At 44.6% G+C, this 23929-nt stretch overlaps 1 long non-coding RNA gene across 1 annotated transcript; it reads left to right on the top strand.

Moving 5' to 3' along the window:
- Positions 1-9689: 9689 nt before the first annotated feature.
- Positions 9690-18735, top strand: LOC122208290. Its single transcript, XR_006197186.1, has 3 exons — positions 9690-9787; positions 10806-10928; positions 17860-18735. It is a non-coding gene; the product is annotated as an uncharacterized LOC122208290 (long non-coding RNA).
- The last annotated feature ends 5194 nt before the right edge of the window (positions 18736-23929 follow it).

Here is a 23929-nt window from a genome sequence, read left to right as displayed (position 1 = left end):
GAAATATATATATATGTGTGTACATATATAAACATACACACACACACACACACATACATATATATATATATATATATATATATATATATACACACATGATTTGAATGATGAAATATATTTCTTTTTTTTAATATGTATTTTTGAGAGGGAGAGAGGGAGAGAGAGGGAGACAGGGAGTGAGTGGACAAGGGACAGAGAGAGAGAGGGAGGCACAGAATCCAAAGCAGGCTCCAGGCTCTGAGCTGTCAGCAGAGACCCACATGGGGCTCGAATGCAGGAACTGTGGGATCGTGTCCTGAGCCAAATTCAGATGCTTAACCAACTGAGCCACCCAGGTGCCCCTGAAATATATATTTCTTATAAATCATTATATTACAGCTATAAATCCTGACTTTGACTTGTATTCAGAATTGAGCTCAGTTCCATTGAGTCTGAAATCTAGTGTCCCTATTGCAATAGTTCCTAAAGAAAATCTGTTTTTACTACTTAAAGCAGTCTGGTTCTGGTTTGGTGTTTTGTTTTTGTTTGCTTGTCTTTTAAAATTTATTGTCAAATTGGCTTACATACAACACCCAGTGCTCATCCCAACAAGTGCCCTCCTCCTCAATGCCCATCACCCACTTTCCCCTCTCCCCCACTCCCCATCAACCCTCAGTTTGTTCTCTGTATTTAAGAGTCTCTTATGGTTTGCCTCCCTCCCTTGTTTGTCTTTGTTTTTAACATACGTAAGCTTATGAATTAAGAAATATTATCAGGATAAGACAGTGTTGCTCCTGGATTGGAAATAGACTGGGAAGTGTTCTGTTTGAACCAGTGGCCCAGCACAACCCTTGTGTTATGCCCAGAATTCGTGATCCCCAAAGACCGCCAGGGAGCCGAGTCCGATGCAAAAGCAAAGAGCCTTTATTCGAGCTCGAGCTCAATCCCCTACCTGCACCAACGCAGCGGTGAAATGCCGGGGAGAGAGATCGAGTTTCAAAAGCACAAAGGTTTTATAGGGGTCTAGGGGCAGTTGGTGAGGTAATGGCTGTGGCCTCAGGGCTGGGGAAGGGTGGGAGTCCTGTTACCCAGGTCGCTGGGCGCGTTTTGATCAGGAAGTTTGAAAGGGTGAGTGGGAGGTTACTCAAGGGGAGGAGGCGTGGTCTGAGGTTTCTGCGATTTTCCCGGAAAAGGGGCCATGTCGGGACATAGTCATTCAAGGTGGAGGACACAGAACAAGATGGAGTCGGTCAGCATAGGTCCGCTCTTTCATTCCCCCCTTGTCATGTAGCTTGCGGACCCAATCATGGGACCAGCTGCATTTCTATTTTGTAATCTGGGAGTGTATGGTGACAAGGGGAACAGTTTGGAGGTCTACGCAAAGTTCTGGGAACCAAGTGTCCCTGGGGTGGCTCTGGGAGGTCTGATTAAGTATTGTCTCCGAGCTGGTGTCTATGATCTGCCAGGTGATATCTTGGGGGGCATGGGGACTCCCGGCAGCATGAGCAGTGACAAGCAGAGCTAACAGAGTTACCAATATTAGGTGGGTCGAATGCACTGTAGCTTGAGCTTGAGCGGGTTGTGTTGGTCCCGACTGATGGCCCATCGCGTGTCAAAGTCCTTCCGGATCGAGGAGGGGTCCGCTGGCCGAACATGGGTGTGATGGACCCAGGTCACGATGCCATCTACTTTGAGAGCGGTGGGGGTTGTCACCACCACGATGTAGGGTCCCTTCCAGCGTGGCTCAAGGGTCTCTTGGTGGTGTCTCTTGACGTAAACCCAATCTTCCGGCCTGTACTGATGAGGTGTCGGGGTCTGGCCAGCCTCGTAGATGGCACGGAGGCGTGGCCAAATGTCCTCGTGCGCCTTCTGGAGCCCTCTCAAGGAAAGAAAAAGTTCTTGATCTTTAAACTCAGCAAAAGTTCAGCTCAAAGGTTGGGAATAGGGGGTGGCCTGCCAAACATGATCTCGTAGGGAGTAAAACCCAAGGTGTAAGGAGTGTTCCTAACCCGGTAAAGGGCATATGGTAGGAGAGTCACCCAGTCCCCGCCAGTCTCTATGGCTAATTTGGTAAGGGTCTCTTTTAGGGTTCTATTCATTCTTTCTACCTGTCCTGAGCTCTGGGGCCTATAAGCACAATGTAATTTCCAGTTTGCCCCCACCGCCTTGGCTACTGCCTGCGTTACCTATGAGATAAAAGCTGGTCCATTGTCTGATCCTATCGTGGCAGGAAAACCATACCTGGGTAAGATGTCTTCTAGTAGCTCCTTAGCCACCGTCTGAGCCGTTTCATGCTTGGTTGGGTATGCCTCCACCCAGCCAGAGAAGGTGTCTGTAAATACTAAAAGATATTTATAACCATACTTTCCTGGTTTGACTTCAGTGAAGTCGAGTTCCCATTGGGCTCCCAGTCTGGTGCCTCTGAGCCTGGTTCCTTTTTTATTTGATGTGGCTCTTGTATTGGTGAGTTGGCAGGTCTTGCAGGCAGATACGATGTGTTCTATTTTGGTGTCCTGTTGGTGAATCTTGATTCCGGCATGTCGGATTAAGTCTTTTAATTTTCGGGGCCCCATGTGAGTAGACCGATGCATGCGCTCTAATATTGAGACCCCGAGCCGGTCTGGCAGCACGAGCTCCTTGTTAGGTGTATACCACCATCCCTTTATCTCCTGGGCCATGGGGAGTTTCTTGATCCTCTGTAACTCCTCCTGGGAGTATTTGGGCTGGTCTGGTAAAACTGGGTCTCCCAAGTCCGGTAGTTGTTAAGCCGTTTTCTAGCTCCCAACATTAGCGCCTTGGTAAGGGCGATGAGCTCTGCTCGCTGGGCTGATGTTCCGGGGGGTAGAGCCTCCGCTCATACGGTGTCCGTTTTGTTGCCCACCTCTGTACCCGCATACCTGTGTCCGTCCCGCACAAAGCTGCTGCCATCAGTGAACCAAGTAGCCTCGGCATCCGGGAGGGGCTGTTCGGTCAGGTCCGTCTGGAATCCATGTACTTGTTTCAGGATTCCTGCACAGTCATGTAGTGGAGCACCTAGGTCAGGGTCAGGCAGCAGGGTTGCAGGATTGAGGGCTGCACTGGGGTGGAACCGCACTCGTGGAGGGTTGAGTAGGAGGCTCTGGTAATGAGTCACACGTGTGTTGCTCATCCATCTATCAGGAGGCTGTTTCAGGACCCCTTCAATGGCGTGTGGGGTCGTGATCCAGATCTCCTGTCCTAGGGTCAGTTTGTCTGCGTCCTTGACTAGGAGTGCTGTCGCCGCAATAATTCTTAGGCATGGCGGCCAGCTGCCAGCCACTGAGTCTAGTTTCTTGGACAGGTAGGCCACCGGGCAGTTCCAAGGGCCCAAGGCTTGAGTTAGAACCCCTTTTGCTATTCCCTTATGTTCGTCTACAAAGAGGTGGAAGGGCTTTGTAATGTCTGGTAGGCCCAGGGCTGGGGCACTTAGGAGGGCCTTTTTTAACTGATTAAAGGCAGTTTCTTCTTTTTTAGCCCATTTAAATGTTTTCCCCTCTTTGGTAGCTTCATATAGGGGCCTGGCGATCTCAGCAAAACCTGGAACCCAGAGGCAGCAGTAGCCGGCTGATCCTAAGAATTCCCTCACTTCTCTTCGGGAGGTGGGAGTAGGGATCTTTAGGACAGTTTCTTTTCTGGCATCTGATAACCACCGCTGTCCGCCCTCCAGGATATATCCCAGGTAACTTACCCTCTCCCTGCATATCTGAGCCTTCTTCGCGGATGCCCGGTACCCTAAGGCTCCCAGGGTAGTCAGCACGTCCTGGGTCCCTCGCTCACAGTCTTTGGCCGAGCCGGCAGCAATCAGGATGCCATCAACGTACTGCAGGAGGGTGAGGCCAGGGTGCTCCCTTCTGTACTCACCCAGGTCCTCGTGTAGTGCCTCGTCAAAGATGGTGGGCGAATTTTTGAATCCCTGAGGTAGCTGTGTCCAGGTGAGTTGCCCACTGTAGCCCTCCTCTGGATCATGCCACTCGAAGGCGAACAGGGGTTGGCTCTGGGGTGCCAGCGGCAGACTGAAGAAGGCGTCCTTTAAATCTAGTACAGTATACCAGACCTTGGAGGGCGCCAAGGAGCTCGAGAGTATATGGATTGGGAACAGTTGGGTGTGTGTCCGCGACCCTCTTATTTACTTCCCGGAGGTCTTGTACCGGTCGGTAGTCATTTGTGTGAGGCTTTTTGACCGGCAGTAGGGGGGTGTACCACGGAGACTGGCAAGGAACTAGTACCCCTAGGCTTCATAGTCTCTGGATGTGTGGCTGGATCCCCTTCCAGGCCTCCTGAGACATGGGGTATTGTTTGATCCTTACCGCACTTTCTCCTGGCTTGAGCTCTACCAAGACCGGGGTCCTGGGAGTGGCTAGTCCTATCCACACCCCCACCCCCGTCTCTGCCCAAACCAAGGGGAATTCTTGTAGCCATCTGTCTATATTATCCTCTCTCGGGAGCGCCTCCTGGTGGAGGCGGTATTCATCCTCCAGTTTCATGGTCAGGACCTGGATGGGGTGGCCCTTGCCATCGGTGACCTGAGGCCCCCCTTGTCTGAAAGTTATCTGAGCTCCAATCTTGGTCAGTAAGTCCCATCCTAACAGCGGGTAGGGGCATTCTGGTATTACCATAAAGGAGTGGGATACCCGGCCCGTCCCCAAATCTACCGTTCTTCGGGTAGTCCATGAATACTGGCTCATACCAGTTGCCCCTTCTACCCAGGACTTCTTGCTAGCTAGTTTTCCTTGTGGGGTGCCGAGGACCAAATGTCGTGCTCCAGTGTCGATGAGGAAGTCAACAGGGGTCCCCTCCACTTTAAGAGTTACCCTGGGTTCGGGGAGAGGGTCCGAACCCCGACTCCCCTAATCACTCAGTTCATCTAGCTCTAGGACTTTTACTCGATCAGTCTTGCTTCCCTTCCTGCCGGCCTTTTTCGGACAATCTCGGGCCCAATGCCCTATCTCCTTACAGTATGCGCACTGATCTTTCTGCAGCTTCTGCTTCCCCCCCGTGGTGGTTCCTTTACCTTTTCTTGCGTCGTTTGCCAGCTGCCGGAGACGGCGGTCTCGTTCCTCGGGGGAGTCAGCAGTGAGAGCTAGTAGTATTCTGGCCAGGTCTCGGGTCTGCTTACTGCTGGCAGCCGCCATGGCACGAGCCTGCTTGTCCTCAGGAGACTCCCGGTTATTATATACCTTTTCGGCTACCACCAGTAAGTCCTGCAGACTTTTTTCTCCTAGTCTATCTATTTTCTGTAATTTTTTCCTAATGTCTATGGCCGATTGGTTTACAAAGGCCATGATAACAGCTGCCTTGCTTTCCGGAGCCTCTGGATCCATGGGGGTATAGGTACGGAATGCCTCCATGATCCGTTCTAAAAAGGCAGCCGGAGATTCATCTTTTCCCTGTTGCACATTTCCTACTTTGGCCAAATTGGTTGGCTTTCTAGCAGCCATTCGGAGACCCCCCATTAGAGTCTGGCGGTAGACCCGGAGCCTCTCCTTACCTTCTGCCGTGTTGAAATCCCACTGGGGCCGAGTTAAGGGGAAGGAGGCATCTATCTGAGCCTGGTTGGTGGTGGGATTCCCGTCTGCGCCCGGAACTAGTTTTCGGGCCTCATTGAGGATTCTTTCTCTTTCTTCAGTCGTGAACAGGACCTGCAAAAGCTGCTGGCAATTGTCCCACGTGGGCTGTTGAGTAAAAAGAACAGAGTCTAATAAATCAATAAGCCCTGCCGGTTTCTCGGAAAACTTAGGATTCTGAGCTTTCCAATTGTAGAGGTCACTAGTGGCGAAAGGCCAATAGTGATGGGGCTGATTCCCCTCCGCGTCTGGGGGTCCGGTGGCTCGCAGGGGCGGAATAGTGGAGTTGGCAGCGGAGGCGGATTGCTCCCTCTGAGCCCTTTGTCTGGTAAAGGGCGGGCTTCCCACTGGAGCGTTTCCGCCTCCCGCTCTCGGAACGGCGTCTGCCTCCCCCGGAGGGGGAGGATGGTGTTCTTCCGGCATCCTAGGGGGGTTATACGGGGGAGGAACAATTAATTCTTCCTTAAAGTGATGAATCATAATACTTAGAGGAGTAGTCTGAGTCTGCCCCATAATGTCCATCCAGTAAGTCCACAGAACAAAACAGAGAAACACAGAAACAGACAAACAGAGGGCCCCTAGAAAGTCTTCCAACTCCATAGAAGCAAAACTGAAAGCTAGACGACGGCCTCGCGCTGACCGGCGGGAGCGACCTGCCTCGTCTCAGACCTTTGAGGGGATTCCACGTCCCGCCAAGACTGATGAGGGGATTCCACGTCCCTCCAAAACCGATGAGGGGATTCCACGTCTCTCCAAAAGGGAGGATTGGAACGTCTTCCGAAACTCCTGGCCCGTGGTCCTCCAGTGCATCCACTTAGACCGCGTCGGGCACTACCAGAATTTCAGAAATGAGCTCACACAGAAAAGACGGAACAGACACTAACCGTGGCCAGTCAGGCTCTCCGGGTCGGGGGTCCCTTGAGGGTCTTGGGGATCCTGGGCCGAGCCCCCAAATGTTATGCCCAGAATTTGTGACCCCAAAGACCACCAGGGAGCCGAGTCCGATGCAAAAGCAAAGAGCCTTTATTCGAGCTAGCTCGAGCTCAATCCCCTACCTGCACCGACCCAGCGGTGAGATGCCGGGGAGAGAGAGCGAGTTTCAAAAGCACAAAGGTTTTATAGGGGTCTAGGGGCAGTTGGTGAGGTAATGGCTGTGGCCTCAGCCGATTGGCTGGGGAAGGGTCGTGGCCTTGGCGGATTGGCTGGGGAAGAGTCGGAGTCCTGTTACGCAGGTCGCTGGGCACGTTTTGATCGGGAAGTTTGAAAGGGTGAGCGGGAGGTTACTCAAGGGGAGGAGGCGTGGTCTGAGGTTTCTGCGATTTTCCTGGAAAAGGGGCCATGTCCGGGACATAGTCACTCAAGGTGGAGGACACAGAACAAGATGGAGTCGGCCGGCATAGGTCCGCTCTTTCTCTTGTTCACCTAAAATTTCTCCTGAAAGATGCCCCTCATAGCCTTGTCTGGAGTGTTTTCCTCTCTCCACCTTGAGGAAATAAACTGAGGCTCACAAAGTGAACTCTAAAGCTTCAGTCCACATATATTTGTAAAGAATCAAAATAGCATCTATTAGCTCCCACCTAATAGGGAACACATTTTGTATCAGACTGGCATTGGGATATTTTCCAGCTTTGGAGGACATCCAAAATCAGGTCTCTAAACATCCATGATCAGTTGCATACTACACTTCATGGAAATCGGAGGGCGTCTCTTTAAGAAGAGCGAAATTCCCTCCAGTTCTCAGAGCTTGGCGGGGCGGGGGGGGGGGGGGGGGGGGGAGGCACCATTTCTCAGCTTCTACCCCTTCCTAGGTTCGTGCCCCACGCATGCAGGGAGCGCGTCTCACTAAGGTCCGAGGCTCCTGGGAACTACATTACCCAGATGCCCCTGCGTCGTGCATCTGCAAGCGCTGGGCCAATGAAGGCCCTGGACAGACGCCTTTCTGAGAGGAGGGAATCGCCCAGACGGGACTTCCGGCTTCTCTTGGCAGTGGTTCTTTTTATCACTCTTGAGCCTGGCCGTTTGATCCGATTCTTAAATAATTGTTGGAGCCCAAGATAAAGTGAGCGGGAGGCATGAAAGTAAATGTGTTCCCACCGACAGAGGCGGTGCCGAGACTTGGTGAGAGTGCCGCCTGGGGTGATACTGTGTGTTTGGCTGAGGCTGCAGCACTGTGGCCTGGTTCCTGGCAACTCCCGGCTTTGCCTTGAGGGTCCTGTGTGCCCTGATGGAGCCAGTGCAAGTTGGTACTGTATCCCTCACACCCACATCAGTGGGAATCCCATCTCTGAATCCCAAAGACCCGGATGAGTCCCTATGCAGTTCGCTTTCAGTCACGCCCTTTGTTCGGGACTGTGGCGCCTTCCTGGCCGGGATGCCCATTTTTGACTTTCGGTGTGATAAGGAGTTGAATAGTGTTACAGGCAGAGGGACTGTCACGTGCAGAGGCTTGTAAGTGCTACTGAGTGGAGTGTTCGGGGAAACCTGCAGCCTGTTTCCTGTATACAGGAAACAGATAGTGAGTGGTGTGGCAGCCTGAGCAGTTAGGCTTTCATTCCGAGGGCCATGGAGAGTTTTGAATCGAGAGACCTGATGTGAGATAGGATTTTAAAAGGTTCCCAAAGGCCGCTAAGTGTGCAAGGGACTTTGGGGAGGGATGATGAGAGGAAGTGGGGAAAGTTTGAGAAAGTTCCTGTAAGAGTCTGGGAGCACTACCATGAGGCTGGACCAGAGGGGTAGCCAGAGGACTGTCAGAGTAAAACTCCCCCCTGGGCAAAGTTGAAACAAGCAAGGAAGACAATTCAAGGCTATTGCAGTAGGAGAGAGGGACTGAATTCAACTCCAATGAAATGAAAGGCAGGAGGGCTTTTAAGTGCTGGAGTGAGCCATTGGAAAAGTGCTGGAGGACGTCAGATGGGGAGGTTGATCAGTGGGATCTGCGGGGCATAGGGAGTTACTCCTGAGATCGCACGTCCTTTTCTCTGTGATTAAGACGTATGTGTTTTCTAATTGGTATTTATAGAAGTTAGACTTCTCCTGGCCCACGGAGACTGAGAGATAGGGCTGCTGTGTCTTTTGGTGTTCACATGGCAAAGAGATGGTTCCCAAGTCCTTGAGAAAGTCATTTCCTGGGTTGAAAACTGGGCCAGGAGAAGATTTACATATATTTGGGGGGAAAAAATGGAGAAAGAATTTACAATTGCAAGATTCCTAAAGTAAATGCTCTAAGAAAAGGGAGTTTAGGAGCCTATAGTCAGGAAGAAACCTGATTAACACTTAGTCAAGCTGAGGAAATGCTAAGGCTGTCTTGGTAAGGGGGTAGAAATGATACAAGGTAGACCCTAAGGAAAGAGGACTATCATCTGCCCACCTCCCAAGGCCTATCCTCCCTACCCCCTATTTTCAGCTTAGGGGGACACCATTTGTTTTAAAATTAAGCAATCACTGTTTCTCTAAATGTGTTCCTATAGGTAGTCAATTAAAATTTAAAATGGATTTAGCAAGGTAAATTAAAAAAAAATTTTTTTTAACCTTTATTTTTGAGAAGGAGACAGCGTGAGCAGGGGAGGAGCAGAGAGAAAGGGAGTCAGAATCTGAAGCAGGCTCCAGGCTCCAAGCTGTCAGCACAGAGCCCGATACAGGGCTCAAACTCACAAACCGTGAGATCATGACGAAGTCAGATGCCTAACCGATGGAGCCACCCTGGTGCCCTGAGCAAGGTAAAATTTTAAAAGCAATTAATACTTGGTTTACCCTTAATACGCAGCTAAGCAGTGCACTAATATACTAAAATCAAAAGTGTTAAATGTCATATTTTCTTAAATGAATAAAATACCCGAAACATTCAGAATTTCAAAATCCATCACTTAATTTGCATTGAGAACAATGACAAATATGATAGTCATAGCACACACTCAGCACTTAATATGGACTAATGTGTTTGATCCCAACAGCAGCCCTATGAGGATGGTTCCCTTAACTATCCCCATTTTACAGAAGAAGACACTGAAGCAAGGAGAGGTTGAATTGTCCCAAATCACACAGCTGATGAGGTCAAGCTAATGACTGAGGCTTCTAAATTAGACATTCAAATGGAGGTCACCTTGATTCAGGGCAGTGATGAAGGTTTGGATGAACCCTTGAGACCCTACCATGGATACGTATCACTCACAGTCTTATTCTTCTCACAGGGACCCATGGCTGCAGAAATGTTTGTGGATCATGCACAGGTGAGTGGGGGGTATCTCAGTCCCTCACCCACCCCATCTTTACCCATATAGTCTCTGGGGTGTCCTGGAATGCTGTACCTGCCACCCTCATGGCTATTGGGACTGGGGCCCCTGGATTCCTTGAGATTCAAGGTCCTGAACCCACACCAGGCATTATATGAAGGGGTTTCCATTTCTGACAACCAAGAGAATGCTATTTAGGGGTGTTATAGACACAGGGATCAGCATTTGCAGATACTTGGAGGTGAAACTGAGTTGGCAGGATTCAGGGAACTGCACGTCTCCAATACGTCTGGTGGGACCAAGGAGCAAAAATGTAGGAATCAGGTCTAGAATGGCAGTCTCAGGAACTATGCCTCTATTCTGAGGATGTTAGGAATGTTAGAACATTCAGAGTAGAGAAGGGAGGTCATTTGAATCAGGTCTTAACAGATTTCCTCTGGCTGCAGACTGGAGAACAGAGAGTAGGGGTGGGGGAGGAAGGTACTGAATAGTCCAGATAAGTATTGGTAATGACTGGATCAGGATGTTGGTTGTGGAGGCAGGGGAAAAAACGTATGGCTTCTGGGTTGGTTTGTAAATTAGGTCTGACTACTTTGTGATATGGATGATTAAAGAGAAAGAGAGGAGCTGGAGATAATTCCAAGGGTTGTGGCTTTTGCAACTGGAAGAAAAGAATTACCCTCTATTGAGATGGAGAAGTCATTTGTAGTGTTATGGAACCAGGCTGGAAAGCTGGTGGAAAAACCAAGCGGCACTCGGAGATCTTGGTGGATTGGAGATTTATTTAACATCGGCGGGCGGGCTCAGAGGAGACCGTTTCTCCAAAGATCTGAATCCCGGATGAAGGGTGGAAGGGCAATTTATAGTTGTCAGCTTCCATATCTGTGGCGGGTTTTCCCCGCGCAGCAAACAGGGCAAGAAGAACCGGGAAGAGGGGTCTCTAAGCTAGAGACCAGAGCTTGTTTTAGTCCCGTCGCCATCTTATGGTATAAAACTTTATTCATTTTCCCAACAGTATGAATAACTTTCAGAGGGAATATCAGGAGTTTGGTTCAAACCTGTTGAGTGTGAGAAGTTCCGGAGACTTCTGAGTGGAGGCATTGAATGGACGGCAAGATGCACATGTCTGGATTTGAGGGTAAGGGCTCAAGTTCCAGACACCACGAGGTGATGTCCTATATGGGGACCAGGGTAGAGCTGTGAGTCACATTTGGGAAGGGACATCTTCAGGTCATGGTGACTGAGGGGCAGAGAAGGGGAGGACAAGGCCAGAGGACTGGATCTGTGCCTTGGGCACCTGAGTGGTGTTGGTGAGCATCACAAAGACAGCTGAAGGAGGGTGGTGGCCGTGGGGGAGGAGGTGGGGCTTGTGAGGGTTTGAGGCTTCCACAGAGGAGTGCACATGGGATGGATGTGGAAGCACAACAGTAACGGGAGTGAGATGACAGTGAGGCCAAGGCCAGTGCTTCCTCAGCCCTCTGCGGGCTGGCCAGGCTTTTGTGGTGACCTTGTGGGGCCTGGAGAGGTTTACACAGGCTGGTAGACGAGCTCAGGAACACACAAGGCCAGGGGACAGTGGTGGGAGTGCTGGGTGAGGCTTGACTGGAAAGAGGGAGGCCGAGACTAGTGAGGGGACAGTGTGTGCAGCACAGCAGCAGAAGGGCCTTAAGGTGTGGACCCCTGAATGTGGTTCCAGGTGGGTGAGGCCGAAGCAGGAAAGGATGTGGTGCAGAGGCCTTTAAAGCAGGGCTGGGGGCTTCCCCTGCCAGTGTGGGCCACCCGGGGACCAGCGCAGGATGGATCTTCATTGTATTTGCCAAGTGCTCTTTGGGTGCCAAGGGAAGAGTGGAACATGGGGAGGCCAGGGACATACCCTGGATGGGGGCTGGGGTGGAGGAGGTGGGCGTGACCATGGGGGTGATGGATGGGAGGGCAATATGGTCCATGGAGTGATGAGTCAGTGGAGAGAGGGAGAACTGAGGGTCCCAGGGCCTCACTCCTAGCAGCTTAAGGGAGAAAGCTGAACCCGTGTTTGCTTGTGTCTCAGAGGCATGATCTGGGAACCCCTGGGGAATGTGCTGGCAGCAGAGGAGGTGGAGCCTTTCATGCCATGCCTAGTGCTTGAATGACATTTATTTATTTGCCATCATGCCTGTGTGGGAATGATATGGGGTGACACAGGAATCAGTAAGAAGGAGGAGAGAGCTAGCACCAGGAGCATCCGGGCCTTGTCGATCCTGTGAGGGGATGTGCATGGAGTGGATGTCTGGGGGGTAGACGGAGGGTCCCAGTGAGCGGTGGCTCAGGGCCACTGCTCTCCCCACCATGGTGGGCTGTTGTGACCTTGGAGCATGTGGCCGTGGACTGGTCTCAGGAGGAGCGGGAGCCCCTTGACAGGGCTCAGAGACTCCTGTACCGTGCTCTGGTGCTAGAGAACTTTGCACTTGTGGCCTCACTGGGTAAGTCTTTCACGCTCACCCCGGCGTCCTTGGCCAGGCTCTTTCATTCTTCGTTTCTGCTCTTTTACTTCCATCCCCTAACATTTAATTTTTTGACGGCACAGTTTGCATCTTTTTATGTTGTATATCCATTAACTAAGTTACGTAGCTATGATTATCTTAAATACTTTTTTTCTTTTAACCCTTGTACTAGAGTTAAGTGATTTATACATCACTATTACAGTATTAGAGTATTCTGAATTTGACTACATATTTACCTTTACCAGTAATTTGATACTTTTATATGGTTTCATGCTACTAATTAGCGTCTGTTCATTTCAGCTTGAAGAACTCCCTTTGGTGTTTCTTGTAGAGTAGGCCTAGCCGTCATGGATTCACTCAGCTTTGTGTTTCTGGGAAAATCTTTATCTCTTCCTCATTCTGAAGGACAGCTGTGCTGGGTAAAGTATAAATATTGGTTATCACATGTTCCCCCAGCACTTTGAATATATCATCCTACTCTTTCCTGCAAGGTTTCTTTTGAGAAATAGGGATGTAGGTTTATGTGGGTTCCTTTGGATGAGATGACCTTTTCCTTTTGCTGCCTTCAGAATTCTGTTTTTGACTTATGACGGTTTTATTATAATATGGCTTGGTGAAGTTTTCTTTGAGTTTAATCTATAGGGGGACCTTTGAGCTTCCTGTACCTGAACATCCATATCTCCTCCCTGAGAGGTTTTTAGCCATTATGTGTTAAATAAGCTTTTTGCCTCCCTCTCTGTCTTTTTTTCTGTGATTCCCATAATGCAAATACTGTTTATTTGTTGGTGTCCCATAATGCACAGAGGCCTTCTTCACTCTTTTTCATTCTTTTTTCTTTCTGATAGGGGAATTTCAAATGACCTGTTTTTGAGTTCACAGATTCTTTCTTCTGGTTGATCAAGTCTGTTGTTGATAACCTCTATTGCCATTTTCATTTCATTCATTGTATTCTTCAGCTCCAGAATTTCTGTTTGTTTTATTATTATTATTTCAGTGTGTCTGTTGAACTTCGCAGTTTGCTCCTGTATCATTCTCTGGAATTTATTGAATTTTCTGTGTTCTCTTATAGATTGCTGAGCTTCCTTAAAATTATTTTGAATTCATTGTTCAGCAGTTCATAAATCTCCATTTTTCCTCCTGGTCACTTATCGGAAATTACTGTGTCTCGTTTGAAGTGCGTGTTTCCTGTAGCCTGCATTAGCATCTGTAGATTTGGTTGAAAGTCACCCCTTCCAGACTTTACGGACTGGTGTGCATGGGGAAAGACCTTCCCTGGTAGGTGAGTGCAAGGGCACCAGCTGGGTGGGGTGTGGCGGTTCCAGCTCTGGGGAAGGCCCAGCTGCATAGTCTCCACGCAGCTCTTTCCGTTGAGGCAGTGACAGTGAGGACTGCAGCAGTCCTCGACAGCCAGTGTTGTAAGGTGTCCACGGGGCCGACGAAGACCACTGGGATCTTTGGTGGCAAAAGTGCTGAGGACCACCTCATCTCTTTTCCTCTCATAGCCCATGTTGTGGCCAGGGGGATCCCTCTTGGTAGCAGGTGTGGCTTTCGGGCACCCTTGCGGTTGTGGTAGCACTGGTGTCCCGGGCATACGTGCCATGGAACAGCCATGGACCTGGAGTCTGGGGTTGGGTGCTCACAGAGCAACAATGTCTCTGGGGTCTTGGGAACTGGCTAGCCTACGGATGCAGTGGTTCCGGTGTCTGAGGCACGGGCATGTGCAGAGCAGCCACAGAGCCGGGGACTGGAGCCCATGTACCAGTGGAGCAACAGTGGCTTTGGGCGTTGGACGGTCTGAAGCAGCAGTGGCTCTCATGCCCGAGATGTGGGCACACGTGGAGAAGCTACGCATCTGAGGTCTGAAGTGTCGGCACACGCAGAGCAGCAGACTCTGGGATCCAGGGCATATGCAGGCAGCGGGTGGGGGGGGGGGGCTGGCAGCCCTGGTCCTGGGGTAGCGTAATAGCAGCTCCCTCTGAGGGAAGGACCTGCAGCAGCGATGCCCTCCCCGAGGGTTCCAGGGTGGCACGGCTGTGGCAAAAACTGCTGGTGTCCTCTCTGGAACGGAGTATGGGTCTGTGCTGATTAATGCAAGGTTCTCTGCCGTAAAAGCTGCAGGTGTGGCTGATGTGGGGGATGTTTAAGTTCTCAATGGCAAGGGCTGCCAGGCTCCTTGCAGAGCAGGCTCTGAGGGTCAATGATGGCACCCACCATGTGGTTGATACTGATGAAAGGTCTCTGCCCCTTCTCTCTTCTGCGTGAGCAGGGGAGGGGTAGAGAGAGAGAGGGAGAGAGAGGGGTAGAGAGAGAGGGGTAGAGAGAGGAGAGGGATGTGGGGCTTGAACCCATGAAACCATGAGATCATGACCTGAGCTGAAATCAAGAGTCAGACGCTTAACCAACTGAGCCCCCCAGGTGCCCCTGTAGGTTCTTAATTGAACTCTCGAGTCCTCTCCAAACTATTTTTAGTCGTGGATAGTTTTCTTAATTGTTGTTTGTCTGTGGGAGGATGAAGGCTTGTAGCTCCTACCCAGCCATCTTGATGACATCAATCTTCCCAGAGTCTCACGATGCAGTAGTGTGTGGACCACCTGCTACGGGTGCCTGTATGAGCCTGGACCTAAAATGTGATATTTTAACATATGTGTATACCTGTGAAACCACCATAATAATGATAATGAATATATAGCTCACCCTCAAAGTTACCTCATGACCCTTTATAGTCCCTGTCTTCCTTCCTGGCTCCTTATCCCCATGATCAGAGATTAACTGTCTTTCATTCTAGACTTGTTTGCCTTTTCTAGAATGTTATATAAATGGAATTATAAAATATTTATTCTTTTTTGTTTGTTATTTCTTTTCATTTTGTTCAATTATTTGGAATTCATTCAAGTCATATGTTTGAGTACTTCATTCTTTTTATTACTGAGTAGTGTTTTCTTGTATGAACATACCCTAATTTCTTATTCTGTTCATCTGTTAATGAACCTTTGGATTGATTCAAGTTTGAGGTTATTATAAAGCTGTTATGAACATTCATGAACCAGTCTTTTTGGGGGGTTAATACTTAGTGGTACAATGCCTGAATCAAGGGATTGGTGAGTGTTTGTCATTCTGTGAACTGACAAAACTGTCCCAAAGTGGTTTTACCATTTTACATTCCCATCAGCAACTGATGAGAGTTCTAGCTTCTCTAGAGCTTCTTCGACACTTGGTAGGTCAATCTTTTTAATTTCAGCCATTCCCAGATGTGTGTAGTGATATCTCATTGTGACTCTAATTTGTATTCCCTTAGCAACTAGTGTTTTTAGAAATTTTACATACAATTAATGACTTTCTCCTATTTTCTTCAGTGAATTGTCTGTTAAAATCTTTTCCTCATTTTAAAACATTTGTTTTGTCATTTTATTGAGTTTTAAGAATTCTTAATAAATTCTGGATATGGGAAACCCATTAGATATGTGGTTTGCCTATATAGGCATCCAGTGTGTGGCTTCTCTTTTCATCTCTTAACAGTGTCTTTCCTATGGCAGAAGTCTTTAATGTTAGTGAAGTCAGATTTGTCTTTTTTTTTTTTCTTTTATTGAACCCATTTTTTCAGTTATATAAAAGAAATCTGTATAACTCAAGAGGAAAAAGACCTCTAATGTAAAGGAGGATCTATAGTTAGATTTATAATTCATTTTCAGTTAATTCTCCTTTATTGTGTGAGACATGGGGGTGAAAGTTCTCTTAAAAAAAGGACATCCGATTGCACCATCTAAATTAGTTGAAGAGTATCTTTTCTCACTGAATTGGCTTTGCACCTCTTAAAAAATCAGTTGCTCTTATGTGACGTTATTTTTGGATTTTCTATTCTGTTTCATTCATCTCTTTATCTGTACTTTGGCAAGTATCTTAAAGTCCTAATATGATTTTATAATATGTCTTGAAATTGGATAATATAGTCTTCTAACTCTGTTTTTCTTTTCCAATTTGTGTTGGCTATCCTAACTCTTGCATTTCCATATGGTTTTAGACCCCCTTGTCAACTTCTAATGAAAACATACTAGGATTTTGACTGGGATTGCTTTAGATTAATTTGAAGATAATTAACACATTAACAATAGTGAGTGTTTCAGTCCATAAAAACATATTTCCCTTTATTTAGATATTTAATTTTTCTCAGAAGTATTTTCTAGTTTTCTGTTTATATTTCTTGTACATTTTATCTCCAAATATTTCATGTCTGAGGCTCTTTTAAAAAGTATTTTTTGTGTCAATTTCCAGTTGTTCTTTGGTACCGTATAGAAGTGAAATTGCTTTATTTTTTATTATTTTTGTATTTTTAAATTTTCTTTCTTAAATTGAAGTATAATTAAAATACAGCATTATATTAGTATCAGGTGTTACAATATAAGGATTCAACAATTTTGTACATTACTCAGTGCTCTAAGTGTACTCTTAATCCTTTTCACCACCTCCCCTCTGGCAACCACCAGTTCTCTGTATTGAAGTATCTGTTTTGTTTGTCTCTTTTTTTCTTTGTTTGTTCCTTTGCTTTTAAAAATTCCAAATGTGCATGATCATATGGTATTTGTCTTTCTTTGGTTGACTTATTTCACATATCGGTTGCACTCTTAACTGTATGCCCCAGATCATGAGTACTTAAGTTCATGCAAAAACTTGTGCCCAAATGTTTATAGCAACTTTATTCATAATAGCCCCAATGTCATTCAGTAGGTGAATGCTTAAATAAACTGTGGTCCATCATACTATTTGGCAATAAAAAGTACAAAACTATTGATACATGCTACAACTTGAATGGTTTTCAAGGGAATTAAGTGCAAAGAGCCAATATCAATAGGGCACATAGTGTGTGGTTCCATTTATGTAATATTTTTAAAATCACAGATTAGTGGTTGCCAGAGAAGAACTAGGTAGCTAAGGAGGGAGGAAGGTGGCTGTGGTTATAAAAGGGATCCTTGTGATGGAACAGTTTTGTGTCTTGACTGTCACACAAATCTACACTTGACAAAATTGTGTAGATATAAACACACACGAGTACGTAAACTTGAAATATTAGCCTGGTGAACTGTATCATGTCAATTTTCTGGTCTTGATATTGTACTTTAGTTATGCAAGTTGATGCCAAGGGGGAAACTTATGGGTTATCTTTTTGTTTCTTACAACTGTGTGTGAATCTACAGTGACCTCAAAATGAAAAGTTAAATGAAAGTAAGGGGATGGAAAAAGATACGCTACACTAACACTAGTCCAAACAACACTATTATGCCTATAGTGAAATCATACAAAGTAGGTTTATCAACAAAGAATATTACTAAAGTAAGTATATAAAAGACTGATAAAGAGGCCTTTTCTAAGAGATTATGATAATCATAAATGTGTATACACCTAACAACAAACTTTAAATTATTTAAACAATAAGTGAGAAGCTAAAGTAAAACATAGACTAATCCACAATTACAATAAAAAATTTCTGCAGTTTTCTCAATAATTGATAGAACAATTGAATGAATAATCGGTATGGATATAGAATCCTTGAAGAAATCAGTCAGCTAACTTGAACTAATTCACATTTATTTTTAGACTGCTCCATCCAACAACAGAATACACTTTCTTTTCAAGTACCCAAGAGATGTTCACCAAGATCACCATATTCTAGGAACTAAAATCTCAACAAATTTTAAATGATTAAAATCATGAATGTATTTCTCTGGTCACAAAGAAATTATACTAGAAATCATTAAAGTACATGATCTGGGAAAATCCATGAACATTTGGAAATTAGACAACATATTAATGAAGCCTCAGACACAGAATAATAAGGCAAATTAAGAAATACTTTTAACTGAACGAAAATGAAAATCCAATATAGAATTGATACATCTGCAAGTACAAATAGATGAATCCACTATTATAGTTGAAGACTTCAACACCCCTCTACAAAAAAAGAACAGATCTAACGGGCAGAAAATCAATGAGGACATAACTGAGCTTAAGAGCACCATCAGTTATTTATTCTGGTATACATAGCATCTATAGAATACATCATCCAACAGTCGCAGAATACACATTCTTCTCAAGTGTGGAATATTCACCAAAGAGACCACATTCTGAGTCATAAAACACAATTTAAACTTAAAAGAATAGAAATCATGTAACATGTTTTCAGACTACCATGGAATTAAACTAGAAAAGATAGCTAGAAAATCTCAGAATATGTGGAGATTAAACAACACATTTCTAAACAATGCGTGGATCGAAGAGGAACTTTCAAGAGAAATTTTAAAATATTTTGAAATAAATGAAATGAAAATATAATCTACCTAAATTTGTGGGATGAAGAAAAATCTAAAATCAGTCATCTAAACCAGAAACTTTAGCAATTGAAGAAAGAAAGGAAAATTAAATCCAAAGTAAGAAGAAAAGAAACAATAAGAGGGTAGAAGTCAATGAAATTGAAAACAGGAAATCAACAGATAAAATCAACAAAACAAAAACTAATTATTTGAAATATCAACAAAATCAATAAGCTTCTAACTGGGCTAGTTCAAAAGAGAGAAGACACAAATTACTAATATCAGAAATGAAAGAGTTCACAGCACTACAGACTCCATGGATACTAAAAGGATAATAAAAGAATATTATAAACAACTCTATTCCACAAATTTAATAACTTAGATGAAATGAACCGATTCCTTAAAAGACACAGTCTGCCAAAATTCACGCAAGAAAAAACAAACTGAATAGGCTTTTTATGTCTATTAAAGAGTTTGAATCAATATTTAATAATCTTCCAAAACAGAAAGTACCAGCCCCAAGTAGTTTCACTGGTGAGTTCTATCAAATATTTAAGAAGTTATATCATTTCTCTACAATCTCATTCAGAGGATAGAGGCAGAAGGGATACTTTCTAATTCATTCTATGAGGCCAGCATTGCCCGAATACCAATGTTAGACAAAGACATTACAAGAAAAAAACTACAGATCAATATCTCCCATGAACATAAGTACAAAAATCAACAAAATATTAGCAAATCAAATCCAACAAGGTATGAGAAGTTCTACACCTCAGCCAAGTGGGATTTATTCCAAGGATGCAGTCTGACATTGGAAAGTCAATTAATGTCATCCATCACATCAACAGACTAAAGGATAAAAATCGCATGATCATATCAATAGATGCATAAAGAGTATATGACAAAAATCTAGCATTCATTCATTATTTTAAAAAACCTCAGCAAAGTAGAAATAGAGGAGAGCTTTCTCAGCTTTATATTGAACAACTTCAAAAACACTACAAATAACATCATACTTAATGGTGAGCAGCTAGAAGCTTTCCTGCTAAGATCAGAAACAAGGTAAGAATATGCTTTCTCATCATTCCTTTTCAGCATAGTATGGGAAGTCCTAACTCAGGCAATAAGGGAAGGAAAGGAAATAGAAATATTTAGGTTGGGAAGGAAGAAATGAAAATCTTTGTTTGTAGGTGACTATATTGTCTGTATAGAAAATCCTAAATAATCAAGAAAAAAAGAACTCCTGGAATTAATAAGTGATTATAGCAAAGTTTCAGAATATAAGTTAATATTCAAAAGTGTTAACTGCTTTCGTATATACCAGCAATGAACAATTGGAATTTAAAATTAAAAATAAAACCATTTATATTAGCTTCCCCCAAAATGAAATACTTGAGTGTAAATGTAACTATATATATAGATATATATAAGATGTTTGTGAGTAAAACTACAAAACCAATGAATGGAATTAAAGAACTAAATAAATGTAGAGATACTCCATGTTCATGGATAGGAAGATTCAGTATAGTCAAGATGTCAGTTCTTCCCAACTTGATCTATAGATTAAATGCAATCACAGTGTAAATCCTAACAAGTCATTTTGTGGATATTGGCAAACTGATCCTTAAGTTTAAGTTTGTATGAAGAGGCAAAGGATCTGGAATACCCAGCATAATATTGAAGGAGAACAGAGGACTGACAATACGTAGTATAAAGCTATAGTAATCGAGACAGTAGGGTATTGGTGAAAAAATAGACAGATAAATGGAACAGAAAAGAAAGCCCAGAAGTAGACCCACATAAATATTGTCAACTGATTTTTGGCAAAGAAGCAAAGGTAATTCAGTGGGAAAAAGATAGTCTTTTGTATAGTTGCTGCTGGACAATTGAACATCCACATCTAAAAAAAAAGTAATCTGGACACAGACCTTATACCCTTCACAAAAATTAACTCAGAATGGTCACAAACCTAAATGCAGGAAACCAAACCAAACAAAAAACCCACAAAAACTCCTAGAAGATGGAGAATTAAAGTGACCTTGGGTTTGGTGATGATTATTTATTTATTTATTTATATTTATTTATTTAAAAAAATTTTTTTACATTTACTTATTTTTGATAGAGACAGAGCACAAGTGGGGGCGGGGCAGAGAGAGAAGGAGACACAGAATCCGAAGCAGGCTCCAGGCTCCGAGCTGTCAGCACAGAGCCCGACCTGGGGCTCGAACTCACAAACCGCAGATCACGACCTGAGCTGAAGTCGGACGTTTAACCGACTGGGCCACCCAGGTGCCCCTGGTGATGACTTTTTAGACATAACATCAAATGCACAGTTTGTGAAAGAAAACATTATTTAAACTTTATTCAAATTGAAAACTCAGGATTTGCAAAACATGGTGTTAAAAGAATGGGAAGACAAGCCACAGACTGGGAGAAAAATCTTTGCAAAACACATATATGATAAAGGACTGGTATCAAAAATATGGAAATTTCTTGGGGCGCCTGGGTGGCTCAGTCGGTTAAGCGTCCGACTTCGGCTCAGGTCATGATCTCACAGTCCGTGAGTTCGAGCCCCGCGTCGGGCTCTGTGCTGACAGCTCAGAGCCTGGAGCCTGTTTCAGATTCTGTGTCTCCCTCTCTCTCTGCCCCTCCCCTGTTCATGCTCTGTCTCTCTCTGTCTCAAAAATAAATAAACGTTAAATTAAAAAAAAAAAAAAAAAAAAATGGAAATTTCTTAAAACCCAACAATAATAACACGAAAAACTCAATTAAAAAGGGTATAATAGGTCAGAATAGACATGGTCCCAGAGAATATATACAGATGCAAATAACCTCTGAAAAGATACTCAACTTCACGTGTTATTAGGAAATTACAAATTAAAAAACAATGAGATACCACTACACAACAATTAGAATGGCCAATATTCAAAACAGAAACACCAAACAAAGGAAGTGTGTGGAACAAGAGGAATCCTTCATTGTTGTTGGGAATGCAAAACAGTACAGTCACTCTGGAGACTGTTTGGCAGTTTTTTTTACAAAACTAAATACACTATTACCATCCGATCCAGCTGATATTTACCCAAATGAGTTGAAACATATGTCCCCATACAATACTTCCCATGAATAATTTCCCAAACCTGGAAGCAAGAAAGATGCCCTTCAGTAGATGAGTGGAAAAACAAACTGATACAACTATAACATGGAATATTATTCAGTGATAAAAAGAAATGAGCTACCAAGCTACTAAAAGACATGGAAGAAACCCTTAATGGATATTGCTAAGTGAAGGAAGCCAATCTAAAAAGCTGCACACTGTATGGTTCCCGCTACATGACATTCTAGAAAGGAAAACCATGGAGACAGTAAAAAGATCAGTGTTTGCCATGGGATCAGAAAGAGGGAGGGAGGGATGAATACACAGGTGGAGCACAGAGGATTTTTAGGGCAGGTAAAACTATCCTGTATGATACTATAATGGTGAATACATGTCATTATACATTTGTCAAAAGCTAGAGAATATACAAAGAATGAAACCTAGCGGAAATTGTGGAAGTTAATTAATGATAATATATTCACATTGGCTTCTCATTTGTAACAAATATACTAATGCAAAGGATTAATTATAAGAGAAATGGTATAGAGAGGGAGAAGGGGAGTTGGCTATGGAAAATCCCATGTTCTGTCACTTTTTTTTTTTTTTTTTTTTTTTTGTAAATCAAGAACTGCTTTAAAAAAAAAAGTCAAGTGGGTGATGGGCATTGAGGAGGGCACCTGTTGGGATGAGCACTGGTTGTCATATGGAAACCAATTTGACAATAAATTATATTTAATATATATATATATATATATATATATATATATATATATACACACACACACACACACACATCTATATCTATATCTATATCTATATCTATATCTATATCTATATCTATATCTATATCTATCTATATCTATATATGAGAAAAGTGTATTTAAAAAAATGTAGGAAACCAGAAATTAGACTGTGTTTCATTTTCAGCTAGGTGGAAGGGCCGAGAAGTGCCCCTTGAGGCCTCTGGCTGGACAGAGGTCTGAAAGGATGGAGAGGCCAGTTCTGGGACACTCTCTCACTCTGGAGTTCAGGGTAGACCGTGGACCAGGAAGGGAAGACCTGGACTGCAGGACCTGCTCTGCAGCCACAGCTGACAGTCAGGCTTCTGTGATCCTATGAGAATATTTTCATCTTGGGGCACCTGGGTGTCTCAGTCAGTTAAGCATCCAACTCGTGACTTCGGCTCAGGGCATGATCTTGTGGCTCCTGAGTTTGAGCCCCGTGTCAGGCTCCCCACTGATAGTGCGGATTCTGCTTGAGATTCTCTGTCTCTGTCTCTGTCTCTCTCTCTCTCTCTCTCTCCCTCCCCTGCTCATGCTCTCTCTCAAAAATAAACAAACTTAAAAAATTTTTTTTCATCTTGCACTGAGAGGAAAACATTTTTCCTGAATTATTCTTGTGTAGAAATAAGTTGATCAGTGTTGACACAGAAAAACATACAACTTGAGAATCAGAGCCTTTAACAGTTGGAAAGGGCCCTGAAATTAGTAAAGTTTGCTGCCAACAGAAGAGAAATAAATGTTGCTCCTGTGCAACTTGCCTCTGCCCTTTGTGTATGAGGGGAGAAGCAGGACCAAGGGGGATGCCAGATTTCATGACACATAAGAGCCTTGTTGAAGGACACCAATATCACTTTAAAGTAAAAACAACAGGTTCTCATGAAAATTAAAAACTTCCTATTATCATCTACACATAGGTTTACTTCAGCTAAGAGGACACTGGCAAATCACTAGTAAATTGAAACTGACACAGAAGCAGTCAGCAGGGGAAGGGGAGGCAGAGAGATCTATTTGTCTCTCGGACAGCTGGCAGTGTTTGGGGATAGACAAGAAGCCAAGCACCGGGAAAGGATGTCTTTTTTGGTGTCACTTTCTTCTTTTAGTTTTAACAAGGAAACTAAATGGAAGGCTTGGGGGCATCTGCTTGGCCAAGGCCAGAGCAGGCCCGTGTGTGACTTTGTGCCACAAGAGACAGGAGACTTTGTGTCTAGGAACCTCTTCCTTGTTTTGGAAAAGATCTTATCTCCGATCCCTGATATGTTAGGACAAGGTGAGACCACCCACCTCCTCCATCCTGAAAAGCATTGGGAGCACACAGTGAGAATTTAAAGTTGATGGCAACTCAGGAACCATGCTTGAATTCTGGAATCAGGCCTGCCTAAGAGTGTGTGTTTGGTGTATGGTGGTAGGGGAGGACAGTACAAGGAGTGCCTACATTTGGGGAGATGGTGGGAGGCATTAGCAATTTTTCTCAACCAGAC

The sequence above is a fragment of the Panthera leo genome, chromosome E2 (genome assembly GCF_018350215.1).
Source record: "Panthera leo isolate Ple1 chromosome E2, P.leo_Ple1_pat1.1, whole genome shotgun sequence".
Lineage (NCBI taxonomy): Eukaryota > Metazoa > Chordata > Mammalia > Carnivora > Felidae > Panthera > Panthera leo.
The sequence above is the reverse complement of the archived record's forward strand: the minus strand, read 5'-3'. Positions and strand labels throughout refer to the sequence as shown.